This window comes from Temnothorax nylanderi, unplaced genomic scaffold (assembly GCF_030848795.1).
Source record: "Temnothorax nylanderi isolate EJ_2023f unplaced genomic scaffold, tnyl_v1.0 TNYL_tig0164_pilon, whole genome shotgun sequence".
Lineage (NCBI taxonomy): Eukaryota > Metazoa > Arthropoda > Insecta > Hymenoptera > Formicidae > Temnothorax > Temnothorax nylanderi.
Window position 1 is genome coordinate 48,818 of NW_027249226.1, and position 13,133 is coordinate 61,950.

Consider the following 13,133-nt stretch of genomic DNA (forward strand, 5'->3'; position numbering starts at 1 on the left):
TATGCAGCCGCTTACGGCGGCCGCGATTGTTTTTTGCATTAACATTTTAAAATCAGATATCTGTTAAAATAACATTTTCAAAATTTAACGGGCGCGATAATTAATTATTTCTAGTATCGATTATCTTGGACACGCTGCTTTAATGTGAAAATATTTTTCTGTTAAAGATCAACGCAGGGTTACAATGTTACAACTCCGCTGTTGCGCATCGGCCGGTGAGTGATTTTTTTATTTCATTTGTAATATATATTTATAAGTGAAACACGAGCCGAGATGGAAATTTTCCGGCGAATTATTCTGATAACGTTTAAATGAGACGTGACGCATATATCGGGCACGAAAAATTATTAGTGTTCCCTAATAATAGAGAAGACATTGACAAAGAGGTATATATAGGTATGTATATCTATATATTCGAGAAGTACAAAGAGCCGCGGCGACTTATGTACGGTAGTTCTATTCAGTTTTTACCGAGGGAATTTGAGTTACTCCCACAGCTCGTTAAGCGTTTTATTACGCCGCGAAAGCCAGCTACGCGACACCTCTTCTGTTGCTAGAGACTCTTTAAAAACAACAAGAAAAATCCCGGCTAAAGTCCGCTTAGGCGCGGAAATACTCCGGTAATTTCTCGCGGGGGCTCTCATCTCGCTTAAGAAGTAAGACGTTGGGCTAGGTCGAGCCGTAAATACAGACTTACAAGATGTTTGGTACGACAAGACGTCGATTGTAACTGAATGGAGATGCTTATTAGTATCATTATATTTCTGCTTAAAATATATATTTTTTATAATTTTTCTCTTTCTCAATTTATTAATTTAACCAATATCAGGTTTCAATTCTCAATCTTTCTGTTTCTATCAAAATCAATACCCTTACAGCCTACACTTATGTATCACTTTAACAATAATACCATGAGAGCCCATTCCAGCACTTTTAATTGGCATATCAAGAGACTCTATTGCGGACAATTTGGTTTTTATACTGGACTTGCGATTTTAATTTGTAAATGACGATTATTGTATTACATCGCATTGAAGATGACTTTATTACAGGTCGAAACGTTTGCTACATTTACTTAAATTTATAATACATTATTAGCACGTACACCTTGCTTGGTTCGTAAAGTAGCTCTTTGTAGCATTTGTTTTTAAAAATTCAAACCTTAAACTTATTTTTACTTTTAAAATATACATATATGAAACATGTTCTCCATAAAATAATACCTTTCTTCCAGTTAAAATATTCTCTAGCTAATAAAAAATAAATACGCGAGTTTTATTTTGCTAATTAAATAATTAAATAATTTTTATTATTGATGCATAATTTAAAACATTTATTAAACAATGCCTTGTAATGGAATTTATCCATAATATTCTGCTCTTTATTACAATCTCATAAAGATGATAATAATATCAAATATAAATAAAAATAATCAAATAAATATGCACATTGTGAATATTGATTCGCGTTATTTGTATTTTGCAGAATTTTTTCTTGACCCATCCATTAATTGTCTCTGATATAAATACGAGCTTCCTCTTCTTCCGTATATTTTGCAGAGAAGGCGGAGGATTTATCGCACATTTAATATTCTGCTCTTTTTTTTACAATTTTGTTTGGGTCATAAAAATAATAATATCAAATAACGAGAGATATGATATACAGATTTGTAAATAAAAAAATAAAAAAATAAAAAAATAAAAAAATAAAAAAATAAAAGAATAAAAATAAATAAATAAATATGCACGTTGTGAATATCGATTCGAGCGCGATTTGTATTTTGATTCGTGGAATTCTTTCTTAATCCGTCCGTTAATTGTCTCTGGTATATAAATACGCGAGCTCCCTTCTCTTCCGTATATTGTACAGAATAAGGCGGCGCGCGGCGGATTTACCGCACACTTGAGAAAAATCCCAACGCCCTAATGAGAGCTTAATGAGGTACACAACGCAACGAAAGTTCCGACATAATGTTAAGCTTAGATTCACGGCGCTTAGCGATAATGCATCTAAGATGTTATAATGAGTGCTCCGCCGTTGTATCCTATATATAAAATTTCATGTCTATATAAAGATTGAATTTCACGCGCGCGTAAAACGCACGAGTTGCATCAATCTTAGCGCAACGTCTCTCTCTCTCTCTCTCTCTCTCTCTCTCTCTCTCTCTCTCTCTCTCTCTCTCTCTCTCTCTCTCGGCGCGATATACATAAACCGGTCATTTATACCGTAACGAAGCGAATCGCGTTAGTGCTCGCAATTTATGGTGCCTGAAGTTTTGAAAAAGTGCCTCACGCGTTTCCTCGGAGGTGCGATAAATTATAGTCGCGATAAGCCGCGCGGCGCGGCGCGGCGCGACCGACATTTTCCGATACGCACGGCGAGTGTTTCGCGATTTTTTGATTTCCCGGGCATTCTGGTCCCTGAAAATTTTAATTTGGCAAGACAGCGGGAACAGATTCGTTCCCAATTATAATTATAAAATTGTATAGAGGGAACGATCCCACGAAGAGGGATCCCGAGTGCAGGAATCGTGTTCGCGTACGGAAATCTAGCTATTATGGAATAACATTCTTCTGCTTTCGCGAGGTCGTCGACACTTTCGATGATTAAAACGTCCGTCATGAGAATCGGCAACGATCAGGCTGGCGTGTGCGTTCTGACTTTATTTAACACTGCCTCGATAATTTGCATATAATCGGAAACGCATGGTAGCTGACTCCTCTTCCGCTCAATCGTATGTATGCGTGTGCGCGTGTGTATATCGCCCGAAATTCCGCGTCGGAATTTCGTAATAAAGACCATGCGGTCTCGGTTCCCCTGTATACTTGGTCTTGGAGATAATTGCGCCTGTAAATTACAACATTGTTGCGTGCGCTCACACATTTGACGATGCTCGCCGCTCACGGCGGTTTTAAGATGCCATAAACATTTGTACACGAAATGTTGCCGTTTAGACCGCGAGGTGTAACCATTCATAGCGCATGAATAGGTGGAAGCACTTTTTAAAAGCGGGCACGACGCTGGAGAACCGCGTGAATGGTAAATTAAAAAATATTTCTCCGCGATGGGAGTTCATCATATTCTCCGCAACATTCTACTATCCGACATACTGTAAAATTAAATACACGATAAAAAAAAAACGATATAGCAATTTATTAAATTATGCCTGGCACTTGCACGTTATGAGAGATACGAGGCTGCAACTTTTTCCAAGCCGTGTCAATTTAGAGGCCATTGACATCTCAACACTTAACAAGATTCCACGGAAGTATGAATGTACGAGCGTAGGTTGCTACAGGATGTACTGGACTGCGACCAGCCGAACGATAGTCCGTTGACTAATGTCGGTGACTTATTTATTTGTCTTGCTGTTTTTATCAGTCTCATTTCATTTCAAAGCGATTCGTGTAAACACGTGAAGACTGAATCGTCAGGAAGATGTTAAATTTATATGTGATATATCTTCTTATTTCGCTATGTAAACTCGAATGTGTATTTTTAAAAGTTATACAATATATATCTTCAATAATTACATATACATTTCGAAGAAAGAATATATAGAGGAAGTTGGGATAATTTGAAACACGTGGGCAAGTTGAACCATCACGATATCTACATTATTGACGGTTGTTCCAACTTATTGATAAACTAACTCATAGTTAAATCGTATGTCTATCTTTGTCTAATTGGAAAAACTAAGAGGGTGTGCCATTTTAAATGCCAATTTTCGAAAAAAATCGATTTTTTCAGGTCACATAAAGGTCATCGCCATTTTTTTAAATAGAATTGTATGAATTTTTTACATAATATGAGTTAAAAACAAAGTTCAGTCATCTGTAATAGTTTTCAAGTTATTTTGAAAAAGGCTTAGAGTGGTTCAAATTACCTCAACTTCCTCTGCACTAAGATAACATTTCCGATATAGAAATTTGTTCTCCGCGTATCTGAAGATAAACTTATGAAGGGAAAGATCGACGAGACAGAGAATTTATGGTAGGAAAGATGTGCGCATCGACGTATCCAAGGAACATGTAATAAATTTACTATGAGAAGTTTATTTTCTCGGCGGCGCGTCTGAAGAGATCACGCCGATGAACAAAGTTCTGACAAATGTCTACCGTGTATTCGGTAAGAGCGCTCGTTTCATCGCTACTTTCTCCGTTAGCGTTGGAGCGACATTGATGATCTGGGACGTTCCCGGATCACGCGAATCTAATTGTGAGATTCGTAGGAGGAACAAAGGACACAGACACAGACGCGTAGAATCGGTTTCGCGTTTTTCGCTCATTAATTGTAAGAGGCGACCTTTCTCTCTCTCTCTCTCTCTCTCTCTCTCTCTCTCTCTCTCTCTCTCTCTCTCTCTCTCTCTCTCTTTCTCCTTTTCTTTCTGTCTCTGATAATTAGCTACGCGAGAGGCGGAAGAGCGCGATGTTTCGGAATTGTTTGTCAGATAGCCCAGAAACCTTTTTCACCTTGGAAACGAAAAGCGTCTATCCATATCTAAATACAGGATCGCGTGTGTCCCATCAAGGTCGGACTTTCTTGCTGTTTACTTGTTACTCACATACGATGAACATACTCGAGTCGACGTTGCGAACCAAGGAGAAACGGCTCTTATTGTTAGTGCCTTTCGGTCTTATTTGAGAATCTGAGATTAGTATATTATATTTTTTAGATCAAATCAAGTTAAAAAGTCCTGCACCACTTTTCCCTCCGACAAACCCGTCCATCCTGTATTATATAATTATATATAATATAATAACATAATACTATATTAAATAATAAATTTTATTGTTTTTAGAATTTAATATTTACTAGAATTAAATGCCATGTATAGACCGAGAATTAATAGGATCCTAAGTAGGGACCCCTTAATAAATTCCTTAATAAATTCCGAATGTTTTCGCTCAAATTTGAAAAGTAATCTACAATAATAATTTGATTTTATCAACTTTTATAATTTGATTTAAAAAAAAAATACGAATGGTAAAGTTCTCAAATATTGTCAATATCAGTTCTGTAATAAGATCAAGCAATCAAGGAAAGGTTGCCTCGATATCGGAAATATTTCTCTGAGCTGGCGAGACGAATTTCGCTGCAGAAACAAAAGTACGTGGCTTTTGTGTTTGTGTTGTATTCCTACCGAGTGTTGTTCCCCTTCGGCACGTACGCGGTTCATGGCTCCGTGTCACGCTATAATCATCTGCTTCTGAGTCACACACGTGCTTAAAGGGGAGTTACGCAATGATGAACTCATTCGGTAACCTCGATCACGGCCAGACGATATAATAATTTCAAGGTATACCTGAGAGAGTGCCAGCAGACCGTGATAATAAAAAAAAATGAGAGGAATACAGTTGTGCAACAATTCTCTTGCGAATGTGATATAAAATATTTTTAAATTTTCATAATGTTTCTTAACAAACGAGGAAATAGAGAGAAAAAGCGTACGTATTGTTACAATAAATCATTATAATGAAGTTTCATTACTACTATATTATAATAGCAATAACAATTTTGTTATAATGGCATTATTACAATACATTATTATAATTTATGTAATATTATTAGAAAAACATAAATAATGTATTTTTAAAATAATGAGGTTCAAAACAGATTTTTGTAATTTTTACTTGATTACTTTCATAGTATATATATATATCTATATATATATAGATATATGTATATATATATATATATATATATATATATATATATACACACTAGGTAAATTATATAGTTATTAATTATGATTATGGTAAATTAAGTTTTTTAACTTTACGTTCGTTGCAAAATATCTATATTTCCAGGCTGATTGTTCAGTAAATATTACATATTTCTTGAAAGTCTGACGTATATTTGACCTGTTCGTCAAAAGACTAACAAATTATATTGACAGTGTCATAAAGTGCTATCAATTCCGAAATGATTTATGACTGGTTAATATTTATTGATGAGTTTGATGATAAAATTAAATCAAATTTCATGTTTGAATTTAAGTTTTCGATAAATAAAGATAGGCGTACACGTTATAATTATGTTACTAGGCGCACGTGACGTGTACTGGCAACTGGATTGCCAGTAATTGTATTGACATTTACACAGCATCGAAGTAGAGGCCGCGTTCGTTTTGGCCGACCTCTTTTCCTCAAATGGCAGTCCCCTGACCAGTTTTTGCAGAACGCGTTTTTCCATGAACTTAATGTTCCGCTTCAACATCGACTGCCGACTTCCTTCGCCTCCTTTCCTTTTAAAAAGCTGTCGTCCGCGCGTCTCTGCGAAGAAAGAAGCTTGTAATACTTTTTTAGCAATAAACCATACCGATTGAAGGAGATTATTTCATCAGCACGTTTAATTTAACGCTGCTCACCGCTGTGTATTTGCGGCCAACTTTCCCCACGTACCTAAAAAGCAATACGAAACAACTGGAAATAGACCATTGTCTAAATAGATAACGTTATCATTTGCGAAGCTTTACTTAAAGTACAACGAAGTCAATTTTATTTTCGCATTTAGAACAAAAGCAGAGTAAAATAACCGCAACTAAGATTTTGGATAATTCGTACTTTTTGCACGTATACCATGCATCTATTTTCTCTCGTATATCTGCGTGTGCATTTAATCTTCCTAGAAAGTCCAATGTATATATCCTGAGACTCGATTGTCGACTTTACTTTCGCGTATGTATTGATAATGCAACTCGAGTCTCGGCTTCGAGATAGTGTCGTTTATCGAGGTGCAAATCGATCGGTCTTGCGGATCGCATGGCGGTGGCGATCGCGTGTTTCTTTCTTTCCTTCTCGTCTTCCTTTACCTTTATCCGCAATTAGGAATGGAATGCATCGCGCTGTTCGGATTAGCAACAGATGTCTGTCGCGAAACGGTAACTTTGCCCGCACGCGTAAATCTACGACGTCTTATTGTCGAGGGGGGGCTTTGCCGGAGGAGCGAAAGAGAGGCGGCGTAATCAATTTCGTCTGGTGACAAGTTGCGCTCGAGTTGTTTAGACGATGCCTCATAATTACACGTCACTGTCAAACGCAAGAGCCCTTGTTGTTCGTAATGGTTTGAATTCATTGCTAAATGCTTTATACATATATATATATATATATATATATATATATATATGTATACGCTCTCTCTCTCTGCTCGATTTCTATCTGAAACTAACGGACGTTATCCTTCCACTGCATCGGAGTTTAATCGTCTTGCATAATAACAAGGAACACTATTCCAAGTAAGCACCAATCTCCGTAAATGGGGGGGGATTATTTCTTCCCCTTTTTCTTCCCTCTCTCTCCTCTCGAGCAGAAAAGAAAATGTTATTTATGAAGGTTTTATTTGTCCTAAAATTTTGCAATGTATACACGTGTTACCTTGGCTGTGAAGGTATATATAAATCTATTGCGAAATATAATGGAAAAATGCTCACATCGCACACATGCAACACCGAGGAATGTCTTGGGAGATAAAAATTTATCGAATTGCAAATTCATCATAGTTCGTTATTCATATACGTTAGTCATCGCGATTTATGAACAACGTGACGATGAATGCATCGATGAATCACGCCGTGTTTGTAACGTAAAAATTATCGGTTTCTTCCTTGCATTTTCTGAATTCTGTACGTTTTAAGGTGGAGATTCTGAAAACGCGGAAGCGCGATGAGGGAGATGTTGCAACAATTGTGACCAAATACGATGGTGAACATTTAAGCACACATATACGTGCATGCACTCTCTTTCTTTCTCGGTGAATTTCTAGGTGCATTGCCCAGCTCGCGATAGCAACGATAGCAACCGTCTGGTCGCGCTTGACTCGCTTCAAAACTTAACTAATATCGCCGTTTAAAAGCCGAGAACCGTTTAACCTCCGGTGACCGTCGGTAAGCCATGCACTTGTGGCGTGCGGTTTTACCCACCCTCGACGCGTACGAAACTGTAGACCTTCGCAGACTAAATGATATGGAAAAGGAGCACACTCCTTCGCGAGTCGATTACAACGTATGTACGTCGCTAGCAACGCATTAAAGACGCTATAGTAGTCTAACAAGAACCCTGCAGTGGCTTAAGAAAATTAATAAAGGTATGACATTTTTTAATACGCATTAAAGTTCATTTTACCTGCAAGGAATAAAAAAATAATATGCTGTTGTGAATGTTAATGCGTTTACAGACTGCAGGCCTAAAATGATTAATTAAAAATAAGTATTTATCAAAGAATCATTTGTTTCTTGTTTTAGCTTGTATCATCTTTAATTTTGTGGTTTACTTAAGAGTCGACTATTCTGAGTGATATTTCTTCTCTTTTTTTTATTTCTCGCGATTGCCTTTGGTTGAAAAGATTGTTCCAGTTGGGTGTAGTTTGAACAATACGTAGATTAAAGCAGTTACAACGCGGAATCTAACAGAGTATAGAATTACGAAATCTTTCAAGTGTGTTATTTCAGTACTTCTGCTGGAGTTTAGCGGCAAGCAGTTGCTTCTCCGTGCCGGAGAACATTAAATATGTTGTATGATTTCGAGAACTCGATACGTTTCATTTTTCATTTCGAGATTAAAATATACGTAATATATATTTCAGATATTTTATAAAAAGTATTTATTGCATAGCTTACAGTGATTACTGGAGAGATATAAATTTTTATACTTTATTAATCTGTTTTATTTACTGTCAGTAAATATCATGAGCATTACAAATATATGCATAGGTAGGAGCTTTTTTTAGGACAATATTCGTCGTTTAAACTAAAAATTATTTTTTATTACGCAAACTTTAATGTAGCATATATATAACGTAGTAATAATTCTCATTTACTTACAGTTAACTTGTTCTTTAACCCTAAAAGTTTTGTATTGTACGATCTTCTTCGTTTCGCAAACCTGCCTAAACACAGACAGACATTTAAATTATACATCTCTTTGAAATTTGTTAACCGTGTTATAAGTATCTTTTTGTTTCGATTGTTCAATCGTCGCAATTAAAAGTTTAGATTATAATGCGCAATGGCTATACATTGCAAGTTGAGAAACCAAAATCAGTTGAGTTATAGAATCAAGAACAGAAGTCGTAGAAACAAATATAAACTCAATTGATTTTTTTCTTTTTTAACTTATTTGGATGTTATCATGGATGTTACTTGCGTAGAATAATTATAAGCAAGAATAAAATTAAAATTTATCTTTTATGTTAATTTAAAATTTTTAAAATTAATAACAGATATCGGTAAAAATGTACGCATAATTAAGAGCCTGATAATAATGAGCGCGCTAACTCTCTATGCAATGCCAATGATTCACTTCAACTTATATTATTATAATCCCGAGATATTTTTATACTAACATTTTCAATTCTAATTAGCTATTAGAATATATTCGTATCGTAATGGAAGGTGCTACGCGCCAAATAGCTTTGCACTTTGAGAAAATGTTGAAAAAGTAGTTACGATTATTTGGGGGGGGGGGGGGACCGTTGATAATGTGCTATTCTTTAGCAGTTCGACTCTTAGGTCAGGAGTCACCATCATTGCTGAAGCAATCGGTTATCGGAAGCAACATCTTCCTCGCCATTTCACGATCTCTCTCAAGAATTGTCGTAGAAATAGGACAGCTAGTTAAATGCAATTTCAAAATACGATCGGAAACGAAATCGCCGTATTATGATAATTAATTACTGAATTTTCCGTTTTATAGATTTTATGGGAACATTATATTATGTGTATATCTCACACAGCCAAAGTTCGAAACTCTGCCAATTCGCAAAAGAACTTGCCAGGGTCTAGGTTTGATCAACTAATTTCATAAAAAAGGTATCATATTCCATAATCGTTTTGGGCTTTGGCCAATCAATTCTAAATTCAGTTCTGGAACTAGTTGCAACTTACTAGCCATAGATCCAATCAGAAGCACATTATTTTTGTATTTTATCCTCAATATTCATTTATTTGTAACTATACATTTATTTACATTTATTTTTTTCCAAAGAAAGAAATTTCACAAATAAATTAAGATATAAGTTTTGAAGGGAAGAAATATGTATTCACTACAGAGAGAGAGAGACAACTCTCTCTTTTACAATGCATAATACAAATACATTTTAGAGAACCCAGGATATACATAATTGTTAAAGAATATTGAATTATAGATTAGGCCAGATTAAAGCAAGTGCTCAGAATCATAATTTTTAAGAAAAATAAGTTATAAATAAATTATATGTTAATTAATTATATAGTTTCTTGCATCATTGTATATATCTCATAATTTGAAAGAAATTCTAATAAATGTAATAAATAAATGATATAATTTTATAAAAGTATTAATTTTACTTGTATTAATTTTAAACAGCTACATAATTTCAGCTTTTCAACAAATAAATTAAACAAGAAATTAAGATATTTATTTAAAAATAAATGATCATTAAATATATCTCAACTTATATATTAGATCATTAAATCTAAATATCTAAATAAACATTTTAATGCAGCAACGCATACGATACTTTTTGAGACTTAGCCATGCTGTTATAACTAGTTCTCGGTATAACTGTGACCAAATCGCGAAATGACCATTTTCTTCAATGAAACTTCGTAGTGTAACCGTCGAAGTCGGTCAAAGTGCGAAAACTCCAGCCAATTCGCGAAATGGCCTCGGTTTTGGGTTCGGTTGGGTTGTACACATACACATTATTTAATCTTCTCTTCATGCGTTGAAATGTGCAGCATCAAGAAGTCTTCAGCAAACATCTTTAATATAGAAAGTTACTTTACTGTGCAAAGATCGCAATAAGTGCAAATATTAGAAACTAACTATCCGTAGAGTATTTTTAAATTAGAGAAGCGTTCTTCCGAATCAGAGTAGGAAATATTAAATAAATAAATCTAATCTTATAGTAAATTTCCGCATCTTGAATTAATTATATAGATTAAATAAATAAATTATCGTATTTCCATGTAAAATAATATTTGAAAATTTTATTAGTAATGCATTATTTGTATTACAATCTGTGTACCTATATTAGCTTTTGAACAAATACGAACGTAATAATTAAATTAAAAAATTTCGTATATAGAAAAATTCTTTACAATACATTTGTGGAAGATCATTTTAACAGAAGGTGCAATATACTAACTGTCAACGATAAAGACGAGATGATTAATGCCGTGAATTTAATGTCGACGTTGTCGTTGTCGTTGTCGTTAATTTCGCTTGCGGAATGTTAAAAACGAGTGTGAGGGAAAAAGAAAGGTATGCAGCAATCGGACCATGTAGAATGTGGCTTAAATTTGACACGTATGTGTCAACTATTTTCCACATTTAGCGCGAGTCACATCACGCAAGTGACGTTAAAGCAACTTGGCAAGAACGAGTTAAACTTTCGCTGTTATATTGTGCTGTATGAAAAATATATTTTGCCGTCACTCTAATTTTTGTTATCTTTTCGTCGAAATGCACGAAATTTTCACGAAACGAAGAGATTTCGAAGTACTATCAGCAAGAACGATTGTTATTTATACGCAACTGTCATTTTTGAAAAATAAAAATAGATGTATGTTGAATATTTATATAAAATATTTTTGTCCAAACGATTAGTTTCCAATACAGCTTCAAAGTAATGGAATTAACTCACAAGCAGATACAGTATCTGCATCATGCAAATATCTCAATTTTAAAGTAAAATGTAAATCTTGCCTGTTATTTTCATTCTTCTATTGTAAAAATTTCAGTTAGTTATTCTCTGAATATATTGGCGGTTAATTTTTATTTTTGTTATCCTATTGTCAATTTAAATCTCTTCTCCTTTCTCTCTCTCTCTCTCTCTCTCTCTCTCTCTCTCTCTCTCTCTCTCTCTCTCTCTCCAACGTTTTTACCATACCTATAATAAGAACAAGTTATGTTTTGCCTTTGATCTCGGTCAACGATTGACGGTTGAATCAGCTGTTATTTGGAACCATGTCCGGTCTTTGATTGTGTCATTGTCTCGATTAAGCTACCGCCGTTTAAGAATCATCTCAGTTTTCATTGGTTTTCTCAAGGTTTTAGTTTGTCAATCTCACGTTTCTGGATTTGGTTTGGTGAGTGGATGTTACTTCTCTTTGCTGGTTAGTCCAATTTTTATTTTTAGTCCGAATATTTTGCAAATTATAAATATTGATAGAATTTTCTCTTAAAAATTACACTATCTTTGGACATTTAATTTTTAAGTACTTACCTTATGCTCATCGAACAGCTTGAGATTATTTAATTTGTCTATTACCGCTGAAGATGATTAAAATAGAGCTAAAACGTACTATTTGTAACTTGGATTATTAATTAAATGTTACACAGCGTTATCTCACGCATAACTAACCGCGTTTGATTCTGAAAACCCACTTTTCCTTTGTTAGGTATTCGTTAATTTTAATGTCGAGAGTCTTTAATTAATTAATCATTTATTGGAATATTTTTATAAAACATACATTTTATTTATCTTTAAGGCAGCACTCAATAAATATTATAGTTTCAAATATTTGTTTAAAAATGTTATAAAGAAGAAATTATTACTTTAATAAATAAATTATTTATTGTTTCTATTAATTTTTTTTCATTCGGGACAAACATTTCAAGAATGCCGCAAGACGCCAAACGAGACAAAAAGCAATCTTCTCGAGGAGCTGAAAAATTTTTCAATTATCCGTAATAGAATATAATTATATCGTGAAGCGAATCATTAACGAAAAAGCTCGCGTCGTAATTAAGTCTTCCGTCAATTTCTTTTTCTCATCTCTCGATCGCCTCCTCGCTAGTTTACTCTGCTCAGAGGAGAAATTCCTTCTCGAAAAATTTCATTTCTACTTCACCGAAACGTGATTGAATTGAATTTTTGCAATTTATCGTTTATACGAAAAAGCAGAAGATCATAAAATATATTGCATTTCGAATGAAACTGCGTTTGTTTGCGCGAGTCGAGCACGATTTCCGCGCAAACTTGACGCTTGGTTTTAGCCGGTAGGAGCAATGAACGCAGGGCGGAACGGGAGCGTTTTAAGTGCCGATAATGCAGCTGAACTTGAAAGCAAGGCAAACTCCGGCGGCGCCTGCACATTGAATTAACGCTTTATACGCAGATATATCCGGCGTAAAGTAAATAAGACATCG